Source organism: Streptopelia decaocto, assembly GCF_964273445.1.
Source record: "Streptopelia decaocto genome assembly, chromosome: 4".
Classification (NCBI taxonomy): domain Eukaryota; kingdom Metazoa; phylum Chordata; class Aves; order Columbiformes; family Columbidae; genus Streptopelia; species Streptopelia decaocto.
Genome location: NC_138658.1, coordinates 63,307,499 through 63,330,597, shown reverse-complemented (window position 1 = coordinate 63,330,597; position 23,099 = coordinate 63,307,499).

The window sequence follows — 23,099 nt, the reverse complement described above, 5'->3', positions numbered from 1 at the left end:
ATATCCATTGAAACCTCCACAGAAATTTCCTGCAGAAAATAATATTAAAAGTGTCTCCTTGCCAAAAATTTGTATTTTTCACAAGAAAATTTGAAACTTCCAAACTGAAAAAGGAGATTAATAGATATTTTCTGTAACTTTTAAATTTTATTTATTTTAACAGAAGTGGAAATTTTGTTTATAGAAAACACATTTTGTCTGTACAAGATCAATTTTCTCATTGAAAGCAGAAGTCAGCAACTTGTGACCGGGTTAAGAATAAGAAGGACAGATTTTACATCCATCTGTTATAACCTTCTCCACAGCAGCTGAACACTATCAGAAATAAGACTACGTGGACCGCAGAGCTGCTTCAGTACCATAGTTCCCATGCTCTGTATTTAGAAAAACTCCTATGATTTAAACACGCTCTGACTTCTATGCAAAAAGTACAATATATTGCACATATTGTTCTAACATACACATTTTGTTTTACAATCAAACAAATTTTAACTCTCTACATAAATATCTGTCTTTTGGTACCATTTACAGGATCAGACATTCACTTCCACTGGTAGGTACAAAAAAGTACCTGAAAAAAAAACCTATACAGAGTTTGTGAAATGTTATAACTGTTTTCTCCATTGCATATCCATCCCTTTATATATTTCCAAAACTGCACATAAGAATAGCATTTTTCATAGTTTAGTGAACAAAACAGTTCACAAATTTAAAGCAATAATTTGTCAGAAAAAGTCTTTTTTCTGTAAAAATGTAAATTCATATGGTTTTACAGCTGATCTTACTATGCCTAGGAGAGTTAGAACATATTTTTATACAAGAGAAAACTACCTACAGTTTGGGGAGAGCAACATTTTCCACATTATTGGGTACAGTGGGACTAGCAAAATCAGGAAATTCATGTTTTATGAGCTTAAACAAAAATCAAAGTTACATAGTCATGCTAAACATCACCCTCTGTTTAGTAGGGTACTTCTGGTAAAAGGGTCTAAAATGTTTAACAACTACAACTTTGAACTTTTGGTTTCTTCTGAACTACTATAAACTAAGCACCTGATTCAGGGAGAATAGCTGGTTACAGCTTTGTGCAAACCTCTTTAAATTGCTTTTCCTTGGGACTTTTTATAGCCAAGCACTTCATATACTGGAGGAAAAAGAAAGTATGTCCTATGTACTTATTGGTTTTTCTGCAAACTAAAATCTCAAAGAACTGTCAAAACCATAAATTATATTTCAGTGGATGAGGAAAAAGAATAATTCTAAGATTCTTTGCAGTTTAAAAGAAAAATAGATTTTTAAGCCATGAAACTTTCACATGACTACTTAAATTACTTATACACTTATGTAAATTCTTAGAGGATTTCTGAAGTAGAGCATGATGCAGTTTCTAAAATTGTTGAAGAAGTCCTCCTTTTTAGTGAAGTCTCAAGTTCTAATATCTCAGACTTCATAGAAAAAAGAAATCTTTAGTGTGTTCTTAAAATCTCTGATGTGACGTATGTATGTAGAAGAGACATATTTTGCCCTAAATATATGTTCTTGGATGTTTTACAGTTCAGAATTCACAGAAGGTATAATTTATCATGTTTTGGTGTCAATCAATTCTGACACTGTTTGAATGATAGTGAAACTTTAATAACTTGAAGTGTACCTTAGCAGTGTATGAAAGTAGTAGTCAACTAGTAATGGCTTGAGAGAACATAGAATTTAAGAACTAATTCCTGTATAACTAGAGTGTAGTTTTGATGATTTTTTACATTGCTATAAATCAGAAGTGTTGATGCGTAGCAGGCATAATCCTTTTTGCATATGATATTGATGAAAGCTTTAAAAAAATCTACTTGATCATTAAGAGTTAGGATATGCTTCTTCATTTATTTGTTCATACTCTATTTAAAATTTACATTTGGATCTTAAGAAACCACTATGAAATTAAAACAAATTTCTTTAATAAAAGAATTAATGAAGCCACATAGAGCACTGGCAGAATTTTAGCAAATATTTTGATGTCACTTAAAATAGTAAAGGAGAAAAATATTTCTTTTTGCTCACAAAGAAAAATAAAAGCGATAAATGTCTTAAAACATTATAATAATGCAAAGTTTCTGGGAGAAAAAGTAGGTTGCAAGCTGACATGGAAGTCCACTGAATCTCCAGAAAAAGGTTTAAATAGTGATTTTAGGCTAAATATATTAAGGCACCAGTTTTATTAAAGCTTAAAAAATATTAAGTATAGACGTCCTTGTATTCCTTTAAATCCTTTAGAACAGCTGGTCTCAAGAGGAGCTAACCTAACCATTTAGAAACAAAATATTGTGACACTTAGACATAAATGGAAAAACAGCACAATCTGTTTGGGGTTGGGAAGCGGACACAGACTTCATATGAACATTGTCATCCAAATAGGCCCAATGTGGTTATCAACTTTAGCTCCAGAGCAAACTCCACAGATGAAGGATATACATTCTATTGATCAGTTACATACACATAAATGAAGTATCCTGAGAAACCATTAAAATTAAAGTTTTCATTTATTCTGCCTGTATTTCTCTAGCTGTTTGACATGAAGCTTTTTATTATGACATACCACATGCTAGAGGGCACAAGAGACCGTTTTGATTGTGCAGTTAAAGGAACATATTAGAAATATGAAATCATTATTTCTGGAGGATTCAGGACATTTTTTTTATTTTCCTGTGGACAGCTGCTGGCTGCAGAACTGAGGCAAATTTAATTCAGGAAAACATCCTAAGTAATGGAGTCATAGAGGCTAAATCAGAGTGGTAAATATTGCTAAGGCATCATTACTTGCTAAATAGCTATTAGTCATCTCTATTTTTTTACTGTATGCCCAAAGTTCTAAAGACCCATTGCTTGCAATACCTTCTTAAACAAAACAGAAAAATCTATCCTCTAAAAACACAGAAGTCTGCCAAGGTAGCCTTGAGGGTCTAGTTTAAACCCCTGAAGTAAAGAATTCCACATTTCAAGGATTTAAGTGGAAATAAAGTAAAATCCAGGCTCAGATTTTCCTTCAAGAGAAGAGTGGTGAAGAAACAGATAAATACAAAAAGAGAGGGAAGGGCCCACTGTGGAAGAGACAGCATGAGAAAAATAATTACAAGCAGTGTGAAAAAAAAATCCAAATGACAAGTCATAAATGTTTCATGACTGAGAACCTGGTACACCTCAGAGTTTATATCTATGTAGGATTTGATCCAGGGCAAGGCTGTCTGTCTGCACATGACCTGCTGCAGGTAGGATATTATAACTCTCATACTTTATATTGGCCTTTTTTTTCCAGAAAGAGCAAGCATAGCCTTGTTTGAAACATTTGTCTCCAGAGAAGTGCCATTTGATTAAAATGATCCAGGAATAAATAGAAGAATCCTGGTAATTAACTTTATGTAGGCAATAAAAGCTAAAAGCACAGTTAAAGGAAAACTAGTTGGTGTCCTGTGTGTTTAACTAGTTTGTGTCTCTTGTATTTATATTCTAAGAGAGGAACCCACCTCACCCAGAGGCAATTACTGTTATTTGGGAAGAAATGAGTTTGCTGTGGGTTGGGCAGAACACTGAGACATAAGTCTAAGAATGATGTTTGCCATCAAAAGGCGTCTCAGACTACAATGCTGGGAGACTACAGACACCTGACCAGTACATGAGGAAGAAAAACCTGCCCTATTATGAAACTACTGACTTCTAGCAGACAACAAGGACCACATTGAGTTCAAATAGCTCTTTACCGTTAATTATAGCATGGTACATGCCTCTTTCCACTTAATTATGGCAGCCACAGCTGTAAAGCACGAAGGCACAGTGGTAATGCACCTCAAATGCAAAATAGATTCAAATGCAAGTCAGCCAACAATAATAACTGGACGGGTCAGATTTCAGCATATCCCATGTCTGCCTCAAATGGGACTGAGGATCTGCTAATTAGGAGAATGAACAGAAGATTAATTCTTGGGATTCAGAAAGCCTAAATAAACACCACCTATTCAAACTGAGGGGTGAGGAATTGATCCTGCATCTTAAAAAGTTTATTTAGGTAGAACACAAGGTGGGCAAAGCATAGTTCTTTCTGTAATTATGACAATTAACAATCATATATTTGTCTTCCATGAATCTGAAAAAAATTCAGATGTTATAGACAGCATGCTACAGACTACAAAATGACTTCTCAAAAAAGACGGGAAGCAGAAACTATGTTGTGCATGCTAAAGTATCAGCTAGACTATAATGAGCATGCTGAATAGGTGTTAAAAACATATTTTGTTTTATATATGTGTATAGTATTAATAGAAAAAGTTCTGGAAATTTGATGTATTTACATAGAAGTACTGATCAGTTTTAACAACATTTAATACTTCAGGTACAGTTCAGAATGTATATATATGTATTAAAGAAATACTTGTTAGCAGACCACTTGTATGTTTTTCTCTATGTAAAGCCAAATGATGCTAATAAATCTACAAAACTTTAAATACTATAGTTATGCGTATTTACCCTGAACAGTGTTTTGGTGGGAGACTTTTTTTATTTTTAAGAAAGCACACATCTAAATGCATGATAACGTAAGCATTATTGCACCTGGTCAGGAAAAGAACACTGGGGTGGCCTTGATGGCTCAGATATGGACATCTCTGCTATCTAAAGGTAGGAAAAGTGAAACAGAAGTTTTCCAAATGAGAGAGTTATTAAGGTAAAGCCAACCAGTTTGGAGAGAAATGAGAATCCAGGCTGCAAGCTCAACCAATCTGACATGTTGTGGAAATCCAGTAACACAGAAACAATGTGTTGTAGTGACCTATTTACTCAGAGTTCATTATTCAGCTGCCAGACCTCCCTGCACTGTCTTGATAGAGCTCCAGATGGAATGCATATTCCAGCCAAAAGGCAAACTGAGCTGTGACTTCAGCTGTTATGGGATGTTTTTGTTTGTGGAGGAATTGTTTTTCTCTGTCATTAAAAGACAACTAAACAAGAGGCTGTCATTCCATAAGTGGTGACGTAACGTGGTGTGAGAAATACTTCTGTGACATAGTGGCTTTTCTGATTATAAAAACATGCTTAATTGCTCCTTCAACATCTTTTGTCTTCAACCAACCCACAGTTGCACTGCAAAGATTTTTTTTTTTAATAATTCTTTTTTTAACAATATATTCATAAAATAAAGGTGCTATCATAAAAATTATTTGTGCCAGAAGTAGAGATGAAGAATTTGTGTTAGTAACCAATCACAGAATAATTGTTATAATAAAGAAATTAGATCATTGTACTGTGCTTTGATGTATTTTAAGCATGGAATGGCTACTTCTTGTCACTATGGCCTGAAATCAGAACATTCAATAATAGCTCAGGCAAATTTGAGCTCTGTCATCATTCTGGGATGAGTATAAAAGGACAGTCTGAAGCTACAGTTGCTATGGCATCTCTGTTAAGTGCAGAATGCACATTTCAGATTGTCTCTAATCATACAGAAGACAGCTGTGGTGACACAACACTCAAAAGCAATTAAAAACCAAATGAACAATCAAGAGTGTGCAACATTTGAGAGAATCATTAAAAATTACAGCCCATGAAAGAAACAGAAGAAACAAACAGAGACAAGAGAACAAAGTAACAGGGGTTCATCTGTGGATGATTGTCCTTCTACAAACTCAAATATTTCACAATAATCTGGCAAAACACAGGTGGATGGCTTTTTTCTTCTATGTATCTATTCCCTAGATGAATCTGAAAAGACATCTTCCTCCTGTTTCTTTCTCTTGCAACACATTTCTAAACAAGGAACACAGACCACCTTTCTGCCCATGGCCCTAAGGCAGGCAATCTTCACCAGTGCACCGTGATTATCTGATATTTCCTAAGCCATGAGATGTAAACACCAAAGCAGCTGAAGAACTACTTAAACTAAATAGTAGCCCATGGAGAGGCAGGGAAAAAAAAAAAAAAAAGTTATTAACCAGCTCATTTAGTCTGGGAATTAAAAGACAGACTCTGTGTGTTAGATGAATAGCTGAAACAGCCTTGCAGTAAAAACTTATCTTTTTAAGATATTTAATTAATTCAGGAGTGGCATTTTTATGGTTAACTAGCATATCAGGGACTGCATACTTCATGTCTATGCCCGTCTTCTGTTACGTAGGTCCATGTTCTTATGTTGTACTTGTAACTTTTTTTGAGTCTTGGAAATGTTTTCCTCTTAAAGATGGAAATATGCAGCAGAACTCTCATAACATTTATAATGAGCTGCCATGTATCAAAAGATCTGGAAATCCTAAACAGATCTAAACTGGAAATCTAACTTGAAATAAAAGGGAGCTCAAATGTATTACCTAAGATATTAATTTACTCATTTGAAATAATGTATGAGTCTCAACCAAGCAAAATTTGGGCATCTCTCTTTTAAAGGTCAAAAGAAGGTTACATTGTCCCTTAAAAGCTCCTTATTAACACTGATGGATTGACATTGAGGAAAACTATGTACTCTTGTATTCTTTATTTATCTGTTTAGATATTTTTTACCTTACTGGTGCCTTTCAGATTGTCTAGGCATATTAAAGCCATTCAGAGTACACAATTTAAACAAAATACATCAAAAGGATCATAGAAAAGAAAAACCTCTTAAAAAATCTCCTAAAATGCATGAGACATTGTAAAAAGTGTGCAAGAAAGCCATGTGAGGCCAGGAAAAATATTTTATTTCCCTGGGAAAGTGAAATCTTTGATTACTTGTTGCTTATGTTGCTAAAGCACTGGACGTTAGTCTGAATTTTAATTCTTATAATTAACATTATAATACATTCATATTGATCTTACCTTCCTTACAAGGGGTCTAATTCTACTTATTATGCTTATGGCAAGTTTCCAGGTGACTTTAGTGGGAAGAGGATAAAACCCTATGGTCACTGCCATCTCTTTGGTTCGTATATGAACATATGGAAGATCGAAATTTCTGATGTGAGCCTGACATGACAGTGTACAACCCAACATCTAGTAACCAAATTCAGCAGTTTTGTACCATGAGTAGGAATACATGTGTGTGTGTGTGTACGTGTGTGTGTGTGTATGCGCGTGTGTCTTTGCAGCGGGTGGGGGAGCACTTAACTAGCGTAATGCTCTATGCAAATTAAACCAGCCAAATTTAAACCCAGACATTTCAGCCAGGTCCCTCATGTCTAACAATACCGTTTCGACAGGTTGATATTAGTGGAAGTTCAGGAAAGAATTCATTCCAACAATGTAAAAACAGAGTAAGAAACACACAAGAAGAGTTTGTTAAGCAAAGCCCAAGTGGAAAATTAGTCTGGACTTTATAGCTACAAATGGGAAGACATACCAAATATAATATGAAAGTAATATTTGAATATCATGTTTAAAAATCCCAGACTGGACTGTCTTTCAGTTACCAACCCTGTGGGGAAATATACAGTTACATTTCATTACAATGCTAGTCAGTAGGGCTATGTCTCCAAAAACGAATTAAGTCCCCTCACCCTCTCACGCACAGATTCATGGATGATGAGCACAGAAACTGAGCCATTACAAGATCTTGCTTTTACTATGGTGGCCTGGCTACCTCAAGACCTTTCTGGGTTTTTTGTTGATCGTAATGAGCGAAATTCTTAACCCGATTAAGAGTCCAGGTTTTTTCTTCACTGAGGACATGTTTCACCCACAGATACCGATACTTACAATGTTTTCACATGTAGCTCTGACCACCTCATTCCTCTCCTCAAGGCAAAACAAGTCCAGACTTTGCTCACTTAAGAGTAAAATGTAAAACATTCCTCTTTACAAAAACTTACCCATCCAAGGAAGACTCCCAGAAGAAAAAGAAAGGGACTGAAAATGTTGGTGCAGAAACAACTATAGTGAAGGAACTAGAAATGTGAAAATTGCAGTCATATTGATTTTTATGCTTGGGAGAAATGCTTTGTGATGAGGAAAAAAGTCACTTAGAATACTACATACTTGTACAAAGACATCTATAACACTAGAAGTGGAAGGAGCTAAGGTTTTGTGATTAACATTCAATTTTAAACTACATAAATTAAGACAGGGGCTCCAGACTGTAGTTTAAAAATAGTTTGAACTAAATTTCTTAGAGTGAATCAGTGTCTGATGGACTCCAGAAATAAGAGTTTGGTCTGGTGCTGCTGAAATAGAAAAAACATACTTGTTCCTCACTGTCCTTTTCTGTTTTCCTTGCATATTACAGCATCTAAAATCTTTAAGATTGAACTAAAGCAAAATCCTTCCTCTAGATGCAACAACTGTGAAGCTACCTTATAATTAAATCCTTTTCTTTCCCCCTTTGATGCTCTGATTTCTTTGTAAATGATAGTCTGCTTTTCTTACTTAAACAATAAAGGAATTCTGCATACTTAATTCATTCTGTGAAATCTCCCATGTGGATCTGTGTTTTTGTGGGTATACGATGAAAAGGTAGCCCGGAACGTACTATGAATATATCAGAAACCCGGAGGGGTAGTATGAAAACAAAAGGGAGGAATCCAAGGCAGGTGCAAATGCAGTGAACGCTGGTTTCCTTTTGAGATCATTACTTGTTCTTTGTTTAAAACTACTGAACTTGGAAAGGAGTCAAAATTGGGAGATGCATCAAGGAAAGCTGAAAATAATTTATACTTCAGTTAGCTTTTTAATCATCAGCAAGAAAATTATATCTTTTCCTTATTTTGCCTTCATTTGTAATAATCTTTTCCTAAAACCAAACTCAATATTTCTCTAGAACATACTGTATCCATTATAAAACCAAGGACACTATGAATGTTTCCATAAAGCAAATTAGCACCAAACAGGACTACTGGCAATAAGAACTCAGTTGAGAGAGAGAATAAACATTTTAGTCGATCATTTGACTTTTTTGAGCTGTGATTCTGGATGTGATCAGAAAGGAAAATGGTGCATTTCTAGTGGTACAGGATGACACGGAAGAGACTGGCTGTGAGTAAATCAATTCTGAATCCACCCCATCTTACTGCTAAACAGAATGAACCCATTGCATAAACCTGCTTATTCCCCAGTCAGCAAAAAGCCATTTTGTTCAAGTTTGTCCTTCTCTTTGCTCCTGACCATGCCTGCCCTTTCTCAGGCACATTGAATAAATAGGAGACATACGGATTTCAGTTTCCATTGTTTGTCAGGAGTATTTACACATCAGAAGATCCTGAACAATAACATATAGATATACATAAGGCAAGACCATCAGCAGGACCATTTTCTGTCACTATAGCATTGTCCATATGGACAAGCTTGTGACATAAGACCCAAATCAAGTTTCTATAATTACAAACTAACTTGCATTATTGTTTTCTACCACACATAGACCACAACAATGAATTCTGCAGTCAAATTACATTAAAATTCTAACTTAATTTACTCGTCCTCTATTTGTTTTGAACCTGACATACAAGACTACTATTTATTGTCTTTTGAGAGCATTCTGTTTGTATTCTCAATTGACATTGTCTTTGTCAACAATCACTGTACCATATTTCATTCAGTTACCTCTTTCCTAGGCTGATGGGACCTAGTCTACTTAATTATTCTTCACATGGAAGCTTTTCCTTATTTTTGTCATCCTTGTTGTCATCTCCACTATCTTTAACATTTCTTCAACACCCTCATTGAGAAGGGAAGACCAGGGATGCTCATGAGAGTTCCTCTTTGCTTCTTGACTTTTTTCTTACTGATTCCTAATATTTGATTTACTCTTCCTATTACAACTAAATATGGAGCTGACTTTTTCATATCCTTATAACTGCACAATCTTTTTTTCAACACTTAGTTCAGATTCCTCCCCTATGAATATAGAATCAAGGCTCATTCCTCACATGCAGCTCTTCGCATTTGTCAGTGTTAAATTTCCTTTCCGAGTTTATGAAAATAGTACTCAGTATCAAGAGAGCTTCTCTCACCCCAAGCTCAACTTTTGTTTTTATTTCTTACCTTTAGCTCCATCAAAAAACTTTGCCATATCCCTCCTCAAGCTCTGTTCACTAGCTCTTTAACTCACCTCTATCTCTGCAGATCAAGGTGGAATCACTGTTTTGACTGTAGATGCTCAGAATATAACTATATCCTGAGGAAAATTAAAACTGAAGAGAAAGACCCTAAAAACCATGGGTAAGAGTGAAAGTATTTAATATATCAAGGCTGAGAAAGGAAGGAGATGTGATTCAGCCAAAGCATTTAGGAAAGAGTAACACCTGGTCACTGACAGTAACTAGGAACTAACAAGCTGCTAAATGCAACAACATTTTAACTTCAGGCTTCATTGTATAAAAAGAACAAATTATTTATAAATGAAGAAACTGATCCTCAGAGAAATTCTTCTTTAAGCTGTCAAATGGTGACAATTTCTTTTAAGTTTACAATTGCCTTAAAATTCTTCTCTTACAACACCGATTTTGTCACTGTTAAAAATGTAGCACTGAAGTTTAATTGCTTTTCTTATGCAAACAGCTTTTGAAATAGAGGCAGAGATGTAAAACTAAACTGCTTTTTTATAAAAGTGTTGAAATGTATTTTAAATTTGCCTTCTGATACTACATTAATGTAAGCGTTACGAGAAAAAAACAGACTGTTACTTTGGAAACCGACAGACTTATCACTGGGTGTTCAATTCAATACTTATTAATGCTTATACATATGGTATTAATTCTGCATAAATTCTGTCAAAAGTGATATCATACTCTGAACGTCCAAATTATGACATCACTAAAACAACTTTGCTCTTCATGGGCTTGGAGCATGACTGTGCCAGACTTGACTAGAATTTATTCATGCAGCTGATTCTGACAAGTTCAGTTTAATTAGTTCATGCCCTCATAATGAACAAGAGACTGTGTTTTTGAAGATTTGCCAGAATAGTTTCTATTCTTTTTGACTTAAGTGCCAAATGCGTGCACTTCTTTATACTATTTATACCTTTGCCTATAATTACTGTTCCCTAAGGTGTGATTGTCTTATTTCATAAGAGTTTGTGCAGCTGCCAACATGAAGATGTAAATAAATTGTAATACCGTTGCTATGTGGTGTAAAAATCCCACAGCTCATATCCAGACCCTTGTATAATAAACTCAAGTAAACATTCCATTTCCTGTAAGCGATTGTGGCTTGTGACTAGATTTAAAAAAGCAGTGCAGTAAGTCATCACTTTTTTAATGATTTGCTGAAAACAAAGCCATGTAAGCATGAAAGAAAAAGCAGATATGTACAAACATTTGTTTTTATGAAGGAGAAATACCTACATGCAAAATTACATAGTTCACTGGAAGCTGGTCTCGTTTGAATTTACTGAGGAAAATCTTGATATACAGCTGATGTGCCAAAAGCAGAGACCAAAGACTTCCACATAAAGGTGGTTTGAAGGTCACCTCTGCACTATTTTGATCTTACTGCGACCTTTGCAGAGATGCACTCAACACCCTATTTTTTAACATGCTGTAGCTTTGTGTAGGATGAGTTGAACATCATAGCCAGAGATAAACACAGCAAAGATTCATTCAGATCTATCTTTCCAAAGCAGTGAAATGCTGGAGAGCAGAAGGTCCTTCTTTCAGTATGAATCACACCTATCATATATAGAGGATCCCCTCATAGGCCAGGAAACCTGTTGTCTCCCTTGCTTTTATGAGGAAAACACCCATGCTTTACTTAAGAATGCAATTTGTTAGTTTTTCATCCAATGACAGTGGTTAAACAATCACATTACTACTCTTGTCATGAGAGATGTTCTTCTATCTGCCCTCTCAGCCACCTTGCACCTACGGTGTAGACATACCATTTAGTTTGAGAACAATTTAAATCAAAGGCAAGCACATTTCAGTGGGAGGCACTAGTTCAGTATTGGTGACAGGCACACTGTGAAGTTTAACTGTAAAAACATATCAGCACTCGCATCTTTTCAGTAGAGGGGCTTTGCATATGTTAACAGAGCAGATAAATGAAGTGTCGGGTGCTGGTGGGAACAAGATGAGCACACGAGTCATGTATGTCTGACTTCATGAGTTAAGCTGACCATGGAGCAGCAATAAAACCGTCAGGACACTTCACATCAGCAGGTGGTTTACATCATGACACGAATAAGCTCGTTTACACATGCTGCAGGATTTTTAAACTCTTTGCTGGAGTTACTTTTCTCACTGACTATAAAGCCACATTGCCTAAAGACTGCAAATTCACATGCCGCAGCTTCAACTGAAAAATGGAAAGTTAAAACTAATAATTTTAGTTGGGGAGTTGGTGTTTTCTTGAGACTGGAACAGTAGATCAGGAGCTGAAATGTGGCGTTTAATCACAGTTCGGCACTAACTGTGTTTCTGCAGGACTACAGTTAACTTATTTCAGCAACTTGTCCTCTCTTCTCCCATTTCCATCTTTTGAACATAAAGTACTGGAGGTGAGGGTGTCCGTGACCATGCATTTCTGCAACAGCTTTTCACTGGAGGCTCAGATGTCATTGCAGCTGTAGGCAGCAGCCCGGTATAAAATATTTTAAAACATTAACCATCGCCTGAATAGTTTTGACTTTTAAACCTCAATATTTTATATTCTATCAAACCTAGCAGAATTAAAAAAGGCCATATCCTGTTGGAAAAGAGGGAATCCCATCTATACCATGGTATAATCTATTTCTGGTCCTAACAAACTGTGGGTTATTGAAACTTAAACCAGTCATTAGCCCTGGACTGAACATTACATGGACTGGGAATCAGTCCAATGTAATTTGGGGGTGGGAGGGTGGCTCAGAATTCCACATTTGTGAGAAAAGCAAGAAATATTTTCCTGGCAGGTTTGTATTAAAAAAATGGCAGCTGTTTTTAATTGCTGGGAGGGTCAGATTGTTAAAAACAGTCCCAGTGGAAATGGATTAGTGTATGGGAGGACGTAAAGGTGCAAGATAAATGAAATTTAGTCCCTGGTCCAACGGTTTATTATCTGGATAGGAGCACCATGAACTGCATGTATATAGATGCCAAGCACCCAACATTATGGATTGCTGTAAAGGCATTATTGTTGACATGATTTTGGAGTGACAGCATTATCCATGGAAAGCAAAACTATAAGTGACTGAGTTATGCAAGTTACAAAACTAAGTGCGAGTAAGCCCTTTACATCAACACCACGAACTGCATGTTTACTTTAGGACATTATATTTTTCAGGAAAAAGGTTCTAGAAATGCATAAGTTGTTTAAAATGGCTACGTGCTTTCTCTGTTTTCTGTTCCTCTCTCCGCAAATCAGATTGTCTCTCAAAGGGTATCATGAACCTGTATCCTTCAGAAGGGAGAATGAAATCATACTCATTCTGGTATACTAGATATCTCAAAAATCAGTCTATAAAATATAGGGCTTGATTTCTGTTCTCACTGGAACATCATTAAATCCTTCCAGAAGACACTGCTCAATTAATATTCTTTTCATTATCAGGCTTGTTTAATGAGGTCTTGGTGTAGAAAACCTTTAAGTGTGAACTCAGATCCCAGGGTCAGTTTTGTTGAAATAGGTCAGGCTACTGCAGTGCAGAAGTAACAGAGGCATTGGAGCCAAATAACATGAGAAAAATACCATGACACCACTCAACTTTTTTATTGGCTTATGCATAAGAAGCATCAGCTAGAATTAGAGCTATCTGTCAGGCACAGACAGTCCTGTTTAAATGGTGAATACTACCAGGAGGTGAACAGATGGGACCAGCATGATGTGTAGGTTCAGAGCCTAAACCAGAGCCTGCAGGTAAGATCCTGCTGTGTTCAAGCCAATGCTAAATCACTCACGGACTCTGGGGCGAAGGGGACAGGGTAGATCTTCAACCTGATGCTGTTAGACCCATTCTTCATCTGTCACCATGCACCAGCTCCTGCCTCTTTGCCACTTTCTGCTCCATCTCTTCCCTTTGTCCATGCCGGTCATTAGCCAGGGACTTCTTCATTTCCTCAGCAGCCTCTCCTGAGGAGTATGTTTCAGCTTCTGGGGAATCAAAAAACTACTTAACCAACTTCTAGCATTTTTCCTACTGATTATTCTGATTAATTATTCTGCTTAAAGTCACTGGTAATTCTTTAAGTGACTCACGTACTTTTTAAACATTTGCTACTGTTCCATATTTCAGCTTAGAATCACAGTTCACACAAAACTGTACTTTCCTACTACCAGTGTGGCCACCCCATTTTTCCATGTGAGTTCTTGGAAGGCCTTGTGTACTGGTGCTTTCAAATTTTCAGTCTATTGTATTAACAGTGAATTTCTTTGATTGAACTCTCTTTTACAGATACCTCAGCCACATCTGAACACTATCCTAATATATTATTTTTAATTTTTCTCTAATATCTATATTATCCATAAATTCTCAAGGATGAAAAAATTAATCAGCCTGTTTTCTCACACAGTTCTCGACTGAGACACATACAAATATGTTGTTAACCTTTTTGGTTACAACTCTTCATCTTATACCTTACCTTTTGTGTCTATAGTTCTCATATCCCATAATATAGAACCATAGAAAATGATATTTGTTCCTTTTCTTCACTTGGACTAGATTACTATTTTCTGAAGGTTACCTTTTTATCCTAAATAACATCTTGAACCTTGCAATCAAACTATACTAGCTTTTAATTGGCTTTCTATTTTCTTTTTTGTTAAGGTGCATTCATTCCTCTGTGACTCCTGGGATGCCTAAGAAACCTCCATGCTGAGTGTAAGGATTTTAATTTCCTCACTTTTGACTTTAGGGTTTTCTAACTAACTCTCCTCTTGAAAAAATTTCATTATCAAAAGTTCAGTGTCACAGTCCCACATTTGGTTCAATCACTCCCTTGAGAATGTTGACTTAATTATGCTGTGGTCACTATTAATTAGTGGCTCAGCAATAGTTACTTCTTGAACCAACACTTATATATTACATAGGACAGAGCAACTTTTCCTCATGTGTGCTGTAGAACCAACTGCTGTAAAAAATATAGTCTGAGAGGCCAAGTTCTTTCTCTAAATCACCCAATACGAAGGATGAACTTCTATGCAGATAGGTGAAATGCCCCATTATGACCATTTATTAGTCTTGCTTGCCCTGTTTGTGCCTGCTGACACTTCACACTTCAATATTATTAGTATGTTTTTGCATTATAGGAAATTCTGTCATAGGTTATTGAAACTGAAGTGTCTACTTTCATACCAAATTGAGTTGCAATATCAAAAGTCTCTGCAGGGCTAAATGTTTTAGAATGTTGTAAAAAAATGTAATGTTGTGAAGTTCTCAAACAGCATTCCTTAATAAAATTTTGATTATTTGATAGTCAGTAGCTTACAAGCTACACTAATATTCTTATAAATAGGAATCATTTGCTGCATATATTCCATTCATTTTTCCTGTGTTGACTTCCGTATTTATTTAATTCCTCTGCATTATTATGATCTAGTATTATTTGATGTGTCATATGATCTAGTATTTCTTTAGTGTTGTAGGACATTGTGCTCCCTACAGTTGACAGATGTCCTAGTAGCCTTGTCATACTTGTCATACTAATACGGAAAAGTCATTCACAGAAGTTCCAAATACAGACATCTTATACTAACCTTTCCAGATAGTCTTTTTAATTTCATATTCTATTTGTTGAAAATAGTTCTACTTTTTCCATCTTGTATCTCACATTAATATGCTGGCAAACAAAAAACAAAGCTAATAAATTCTTAACGGATACTTGGAAAATAACTGTAATTATATTTTCAGTTGCTTTCCTGGACCTAAAGAGATAGAATTGTTTAGAATTATTTCTTTACTGAAGTCCTGTTCTGAAGTATCTTATTTCAGTGAGATTAGACATTTGCGTTTCTTTGAAAGTCTGGCCCTGATCCCACCAAAGAGCACCCAAATGCTCACAAACAACAGCAAAGATACCATTTTCAAAAGAGGTGGCTGAAAGACCAAATGCTTAGAGTAGCTAGAGTCAAGTAGACATGCCCACTGTGCTAATACGCTGTTATTTGTAATTTACAGGGTGCCATCAGTTCTGGTAGATGATGACTTTCCTGTAGAATTCAGCTCTGTGATTTCACATGGCCTAGCAGATGTGCTAAATCAGTGTTTCATCCCTTAGATGTAATTAACATGTTCTACAGCCTGGTGCAATCTGTTTTAATAGAAGCAATGAGGACAATATCAAGGCAATGGCTCCAATGATGTCAGAACAAACAGGATGACTTCTATACTTATATTTTTCTATTTTCTCTAAAATTCTCCACATATGACAAGTCTTATGTGTTAAATAACAAGCCTAAAGCCTTATAGTGACATTAAAATACAGGAATTTGTCTCTTTCTGGCCTATTATAATGAATACAGCATTGCATTCTAGATTCTCATAACCAATGCCTTGTTTTGGGCATGTTTATATCCCAAAGGCTCATTCGAGCCAGGATATAGATAGCTATAATCAAAACTTCAGACTGTGAAATTCCTCCCCAGACTAAAATACACACACACACACACCAAAACTAAAAAGAAAACAGAAAGTAAGGAAAAAAAAAATTAGAGGGTTGGATATTAACTTTTGATTTTTACAAGATAGCTTCCAAAGACAGAAAAGGGAAATAAGCCCAGTGACGGTGGAAATTCCAATGTCTCAGGTGAAAAAATGCTAATACAGCTTTTGGACATGGTTTTAAGCTCTGCCAAGGAGGAAATGGAAAATTAAGAGGCTCTTGGAAAACGAAGAAGTTTTGACTGAAGATCAAGACACTGACTCAAGAGAGCCTGAAATTCTACAAAGGCGATTGCCAGCTTACGTCATTGAGAACAAGTGGAAACAAACCAAAGAAATTTATCAAGTTACATGGGCAGCTGAACCTAAAAGAGAAAGAAAAATGTGTTTGTTCTTAAATTTTGTAATTGCAGCACCTCAGTAGCTTCTTTCCCTCACTGTGACCCTGATTCTTAGTTCCCAAAAAATATTTTTATTCTGTTTTTATTTTTTCCCATCGTTTATGCATTATCCAAGGAGTCCAAAAGCCTCTTCATTTTAATTTATGTAACAAAGGGGTTAATACTCCTGATGTTTTCTCTGCTGGGATGCCAAACAGGGTCACCAGATGTGATTCATAAGTTGTTCTTGCATGCTGCTTAGCAAAAGCACAGCTGTGGTTACACACTGTGGGTGGAGGCAAAGGGGAAGAGATCTTGACCCCATTGGAGTCAATGGGACTTTTACTATTTACTTCCATGAGGCCAGAATTTCACCCCAGCTATCTTTGTGGGTCTCGTTGTTTGTTTTCCTTTGTTCAAAAGGATACTTACTGTCACCATTGCTAAATTTCATAGAGATTAGACGTGAATCAATAATGTAGTTAATTATTATTATAACTGCCAATCTGCAATATTGGATGACAAGTAAAACATGACTAAAAGTTTTAACTCATGATGGAATCTTATCACGTTAGAGAAAATGGGGTTCTCATTCTTTTTTCTCAAAGTGTTTATTTTCCCGAAAAGAGAATCATCGAGAGAGAAATATTTGATTCCAATTTATCTGCTCCCCTCCAACTCCATGTTTTCTGCTTCACAATTTTACGAAGTTTTGAAAAAATAATCTAACTTTTTCATAGGCATGAGCAAAGATTTAGTTGACTCTAGCACTATCTGCAGAACCTTCACTGAACTTGGTTGTCAGTATCATGCCTGTTTCTGAAATATTAAAAACGGTAAATTTGACACAATCACAGATCTGACAGAATCTTTTTTAATTAGTGCATTCCCTCTAAGTGGATTCTAAGTACATTCTTATTACCTCAACAAGCAAAAAAATTAATTTAGCTAGAACTATAGCTAAAGTTACTTCAGAAAATGTTATTATAACTACATGGGTATAAGAGGAACATAATTTCAGACAAGAAAATCAGAGCTAAGCTTATACTAAGAAGGATCTCATGTTTTGCTCAGAAAAGTTTCTTTCTTACATCACTTGCCATGACTTTCCATTTATATGACAACTAATCTCCAATTATAATTTTCCATGGTTTTAGCTTCTCTTACTCTTCTCTCCACAAAAGTTAAGGCTTTGATATGAAATCATCTATTTCCTCTGTGGAAATGGGTACTGCATGATCTCTGTATGTGTTGAATAGGCACACACATGAGACTGGAAATTTAATTGCATAGGGACATACTCAGTTTGGCTTACTAATTCTTCGGTTTGGCTTACTTATTCTTCTTGTACTTGAATGCAACTATGAGATGGTTGACTGTAAAGTAGCTATACATGTTTATCTTCTTTGCAGGGCTTGTATAAACTACAGTGACATTTCTTCTGCTTCTGGTGTCTTGACTTTAACAGGATCAGATAAGATTCATCGACAACAGAGACAATGATGTCTTGACAATTCAAAATTTCCTATTCAGAAATGATGATGGTTACAGTCTGATGGAAAATAATAGACTCCGCCTTTGAATGCTTTCATAAAACGAATGTTAGTACATGTCAATATCTTTTATTTATTGACTAGTTTACTCACTGTATATGTAACCATTAGTACAATGTTTTCACCTCAGAACTTGGGATAGTCTTTCTTCCAAACACACACAAATGCCATCAACCCTCATTAGGTAAATACTGAAGGACATACTCAGTTTCTCAGCCGTATCCACAGTAACTGCAATGACCTGAAGACAGTTGCTGGTTGGCTCGTCAAAGAGTGTGAAAACTGTAATATTTGTTTTGAAGGCTTGTTTTGCAAATAGCATTTAAAGAATATGCACAGTTATATAGGGATTATGTCTACACTTCTATATCAAACTTGCACATAGCTGTTCTGAGTCCATACTACTAAACCTTCTAGCCTTTGGAAAAGAAGTGACCAAATGCAAACTCCCTGCTAGTTCTGGACCTTTGCTGAATTCCACGTTGAACCCAAGAACTGCTTAGGAAAGCATTTGCTGACCATGGCCAAAACCATCCATCTAGCAATTTAGCAGTGTAGATGTCTGAGTTCCAGTATCCTGGAAGGCCCTTGGCACTGTTTAATTTCGTAATAGAGGTATAATTGGCATCTACTTATGTACACGCACCTTTTCTGTGACATAATAGTGTATTAGTTTCAATATTTCAGTAATACTCCACAGCATACTGAATACCAGACCCAATCCAAACAACCCTTCTCCCCAAACTACATAAAAATTACTTCACGATGACCCAAAATCAAGTTACTACCTAAGCAGTCAGGACATTTTCAATGTTCTGAAGTTCAGTGAATAAAATGATCTTTGGCTCTTACATAGGAGTATTCATCCAAGCATTTCAAGGAACTTTAGAGGCACTAAATAAGGAAAATTTTACTTTGGGAGCAGCTGGAAGACTGTAAAAAGAAAGCGGTTCAAATCATTATAAAAGTTATTAACAACAAGAACAAAACCTGCTTCAAACAGAAGTTAGTCTTTGATGTGCTCTATCCTTGTTTCTATACTACTTTCATTTGGAAATAACAATTCATACTTCCTTTCTTATGTGTTTTCCTGGAATTGTAGAAAAATACGTATTTTGTCACAATATATGCAAAATCTTAGTTGTCACTTTGCACTCCCAAAATTTATTGAACAACTAGGAGGCGACAATGTAAAAGACTTTGAGACACTGTCTATCAGTCTGGTATCTAAGCTCACCATGGAGACTTGGAGTGCAGAAGGAGGAAATACTTCACTGACCACTCATCTGGGATAGATGAATCTGTTACAGTGCCCAGAGGAGGGATTTTGAATGGTATTTATTTATGTTCTGATGGAAGATTTTATTGCTAAAATGTTTTATTCTAGCTCTGGACACCATCAGCCTCTGGTTCAGTCTGATCTTTTGTGGCAGGAAGGACCATGCTAAGCTGTTGTCCAGGAAGCCTGAGTTTCCAGTGCCTGGTCTCTGGAGCGCGTATACATGCGTCACCCCTGTGGGCGTTATTGCCTGGGACTGGGTGGAGGACCAGGTAATCTCTGAGGACAGGAGGCAAGGCAGCAAGTAAGCAGCAGCAGTGCATTGCCTCGACCCGTCAACTCCGCTCCCAGTGAGGTCATGTCAGTGGATAAGTGGAAGGAGCCTCAGCCCAGACAGCAGAAGCCAGATTTAATTTTCCGTTGAAGCTTTTACCTCACAAATCCATAGCAAGTCATCTCCTCATCAAGAGTTTTTCCAAGGAAAGGACCAGAGGGCTGGTTCTCAGTTTAACAAATGCGTGTGTCTGGACAACTCCAGGCTGTGGTTTACTTTCTATTTTTTTCCCCTCCTGCTGTTCTATAGCAAAGTCACTGTTATTGTCTGTGTCTGTGCACATGCAGGTAGTATGTATAAAATCCCTGTTTTGTAGGTAGTGTCTGTCTTTTCATCAATTGCCAAAAGTCAGATGCATGTAGGCACTCACTGCACTTGCAGGGTTAACTATGTGGCACAACGAGGTGCTCCAGTCCAGCCTTGGACAAGGCAGTTTGGGCACTGGAAGCAGCACATGTATTCTGGACTGACGATCAGAGAGAGCTTAAGTAAATTCCAAACAGGTAATCACACACAACATACTTTAAATTCTCAGTTATTTCATTTCAGGGAATTATGTTTTATTGGCTTCCAACATTTTCTCCTTCCATCTGCACAACGCTATTTAATGCTGTTTAAAAGGCAGTTAGTTTTGACTTTTCAAATGGCAGAATTCAACAAGATGAAGCAAAAATTTTACTGATTTGGACACTTTCTTAAAAAAAAAATCTATAAGAGACTCTTTCTAATTAACAGTATGTTATTAATGACAAATTAAAAAGGAAAAACATAACAAGCGTGTAGTCTATAGTTTCAAGTTTTATTTGGCTTTCACCAAAAAGTATATTTCCTGTTCTGATCCTCTTTTTGTCCTGTTTTAGTCAGCTATTATTCCTTCAAATGTATGACATTGTTAATAAGCACTAAAGATTATGGAGTTATGTCCATTTTGATCTGTTTTTTACATGTTTGCACAATTCTAGAAGGTAATAATTTCAGCATGAATTTCCCAAGATGATTTTGTGCATTAAGTTTGTAATAATTTTAATAAGTATCCAACCATTTTTGTAAGATAAGAACAAAATAAACTAACATTACAGTGAGTATTATAACACACAAAGTAGAGCACCACCAGCAACTCATAAGGTATCAAGTTTCACATAGCAAAGAAGTAGACAAAGTAGCAACTGAAGTGTGAAATTTGGCATGAAAATAACCATAATTTGGTAACATACCTGTATAAGATAACTTCCATGGCTAAAAATAGATGTTCTTGAGAGAGTTATTATAAAACATGATGAATAAGGGTAGGGTAATGGAAGATATAAATTCTAGAAGTAGACTTCAAATGTCACAAGTGAAGGATAAGGTTTAACAGGATAAAGTTTTACAGCAACCAACAAGCCTTTAAATGGCCTGAATAGTTACGAATCATTTAAAGTAGCTATAGCCAAGCATGAGAGTTCATTTTTAGGCTTTGAAACATCTCTTGCCAGTAATCTTTTATGAAACTTCCTAATCTATAACCACACTTGCTGAGGCCAACAGGTACGTGCTCAGTACTGTTTGTATTTCTATGGCACACTTCAGAAAGCCCTGTCCATATCAATCCGGGTGGCTTACAAACTAACCTGGGCACACTCAAATTAGGAAGACAATATTAAGTGAGGTGATGTATGTTTGTTATGTGATGTGACAACCCATACACCCCTCCTAGGATGACCAAGGATTCCCCTTTGATTCCCATGTGTGGCATTTGGCCCATAGGACTCCCCCATGGTGGCAGGAGATATTTATGTGCCCTGGGTGAGACAGAAGTGCAATCATACAGCAATATCATTTAACTTAGGCAGGTATGTGAACAGCAGTATTCTTGAGTGTAAGATCCTTGCATTCAAGTCACTACTTTTAGCTAGTTTTTAGTGACTTGCTCTCAGTGACTCTTGCTGGAGCTTTTTCCACTTAAAAGAAAACTAAATAACCCCTGCATTGGGGAACTGAGCCTTGCTTTGTACCTTCCTATGTGAGTACAAGTTGGTTATTTTTCTACAGCTGGTGAGTCTCCGTCTGACACAAACATAATCAAAACTGAAAACATTTCAAAGTTTGTTTGTTTTGCCTCTCCTTTTTTTTCTCAGAGTGAGAAAAAATTATTTTTAAAGTATTTTTTAAATAGTCCTAAAAAATTCTAACAAACTTGGATCTCAAAATGAATGGATGCATTTTAGTGGAGCTGAACTGTTGTCACTGATGGAAAGGGCAACATCAATAAATTAACTCATCTTGCAAATAATACAATTGTTAATGGAAATAATCTTCCACGAATCCTGGGTAAGATGGAAGAAATACCAAGAAGTAAGAAATAGTAAGTAGAAGGAGGAGGGAATGGTGACCTACATGAAACTGAGGAAACATTTGCTATGTTGTATGAAATAAGGTGAGAAAAAAAGTAGGGAGTTTCCTACTTACATCTTAAGTGAATGCAATAATATAGTGTTGCAGTGCTGAGGCTGAGAACTTCATTTTCACTTCAGGTATAGGGCAGAGTTACTTTGCAGTGTTATTATTCCCAAATCTCTCAGGAGGACTGTGGCAGACACGACTGGGCCCACAATCTTGAATGCCATTATTTGAATCTGTCTTTTCTGTGTCACACTAGTTTGAGCATATATAGTATATTACCTTTAATTAATTGAGTGTTTATGTGTTAAAAAGTTATTCACTTGTGCACAGAGTGATTTGCCGGGATTTATGATGGGAACATTTTATAACAGCAGCATGTGTTTCCCTACAATTTGTATAGGTTCATTCATTATAATTTTTCCTGATGTTTTGCCTACCATATTATTAGCTTCCCCAAAGCAATGAAATAGCAGCTTGTCTTCTCACAGCAGAGAAACGAGAGGAATAATTATGAATGTGGAAATCCCAGTGAAAACATGCTTCTATTGAAAGGGCCTAGTGGCACAAATAGAAGCCTGCTGGATTTATGAAGTCTATAAAAAAAGCAAACATACAGAAAAACAGATGCTTTTTTTCTTCCAAAAATCTTGGAAGTCCTACA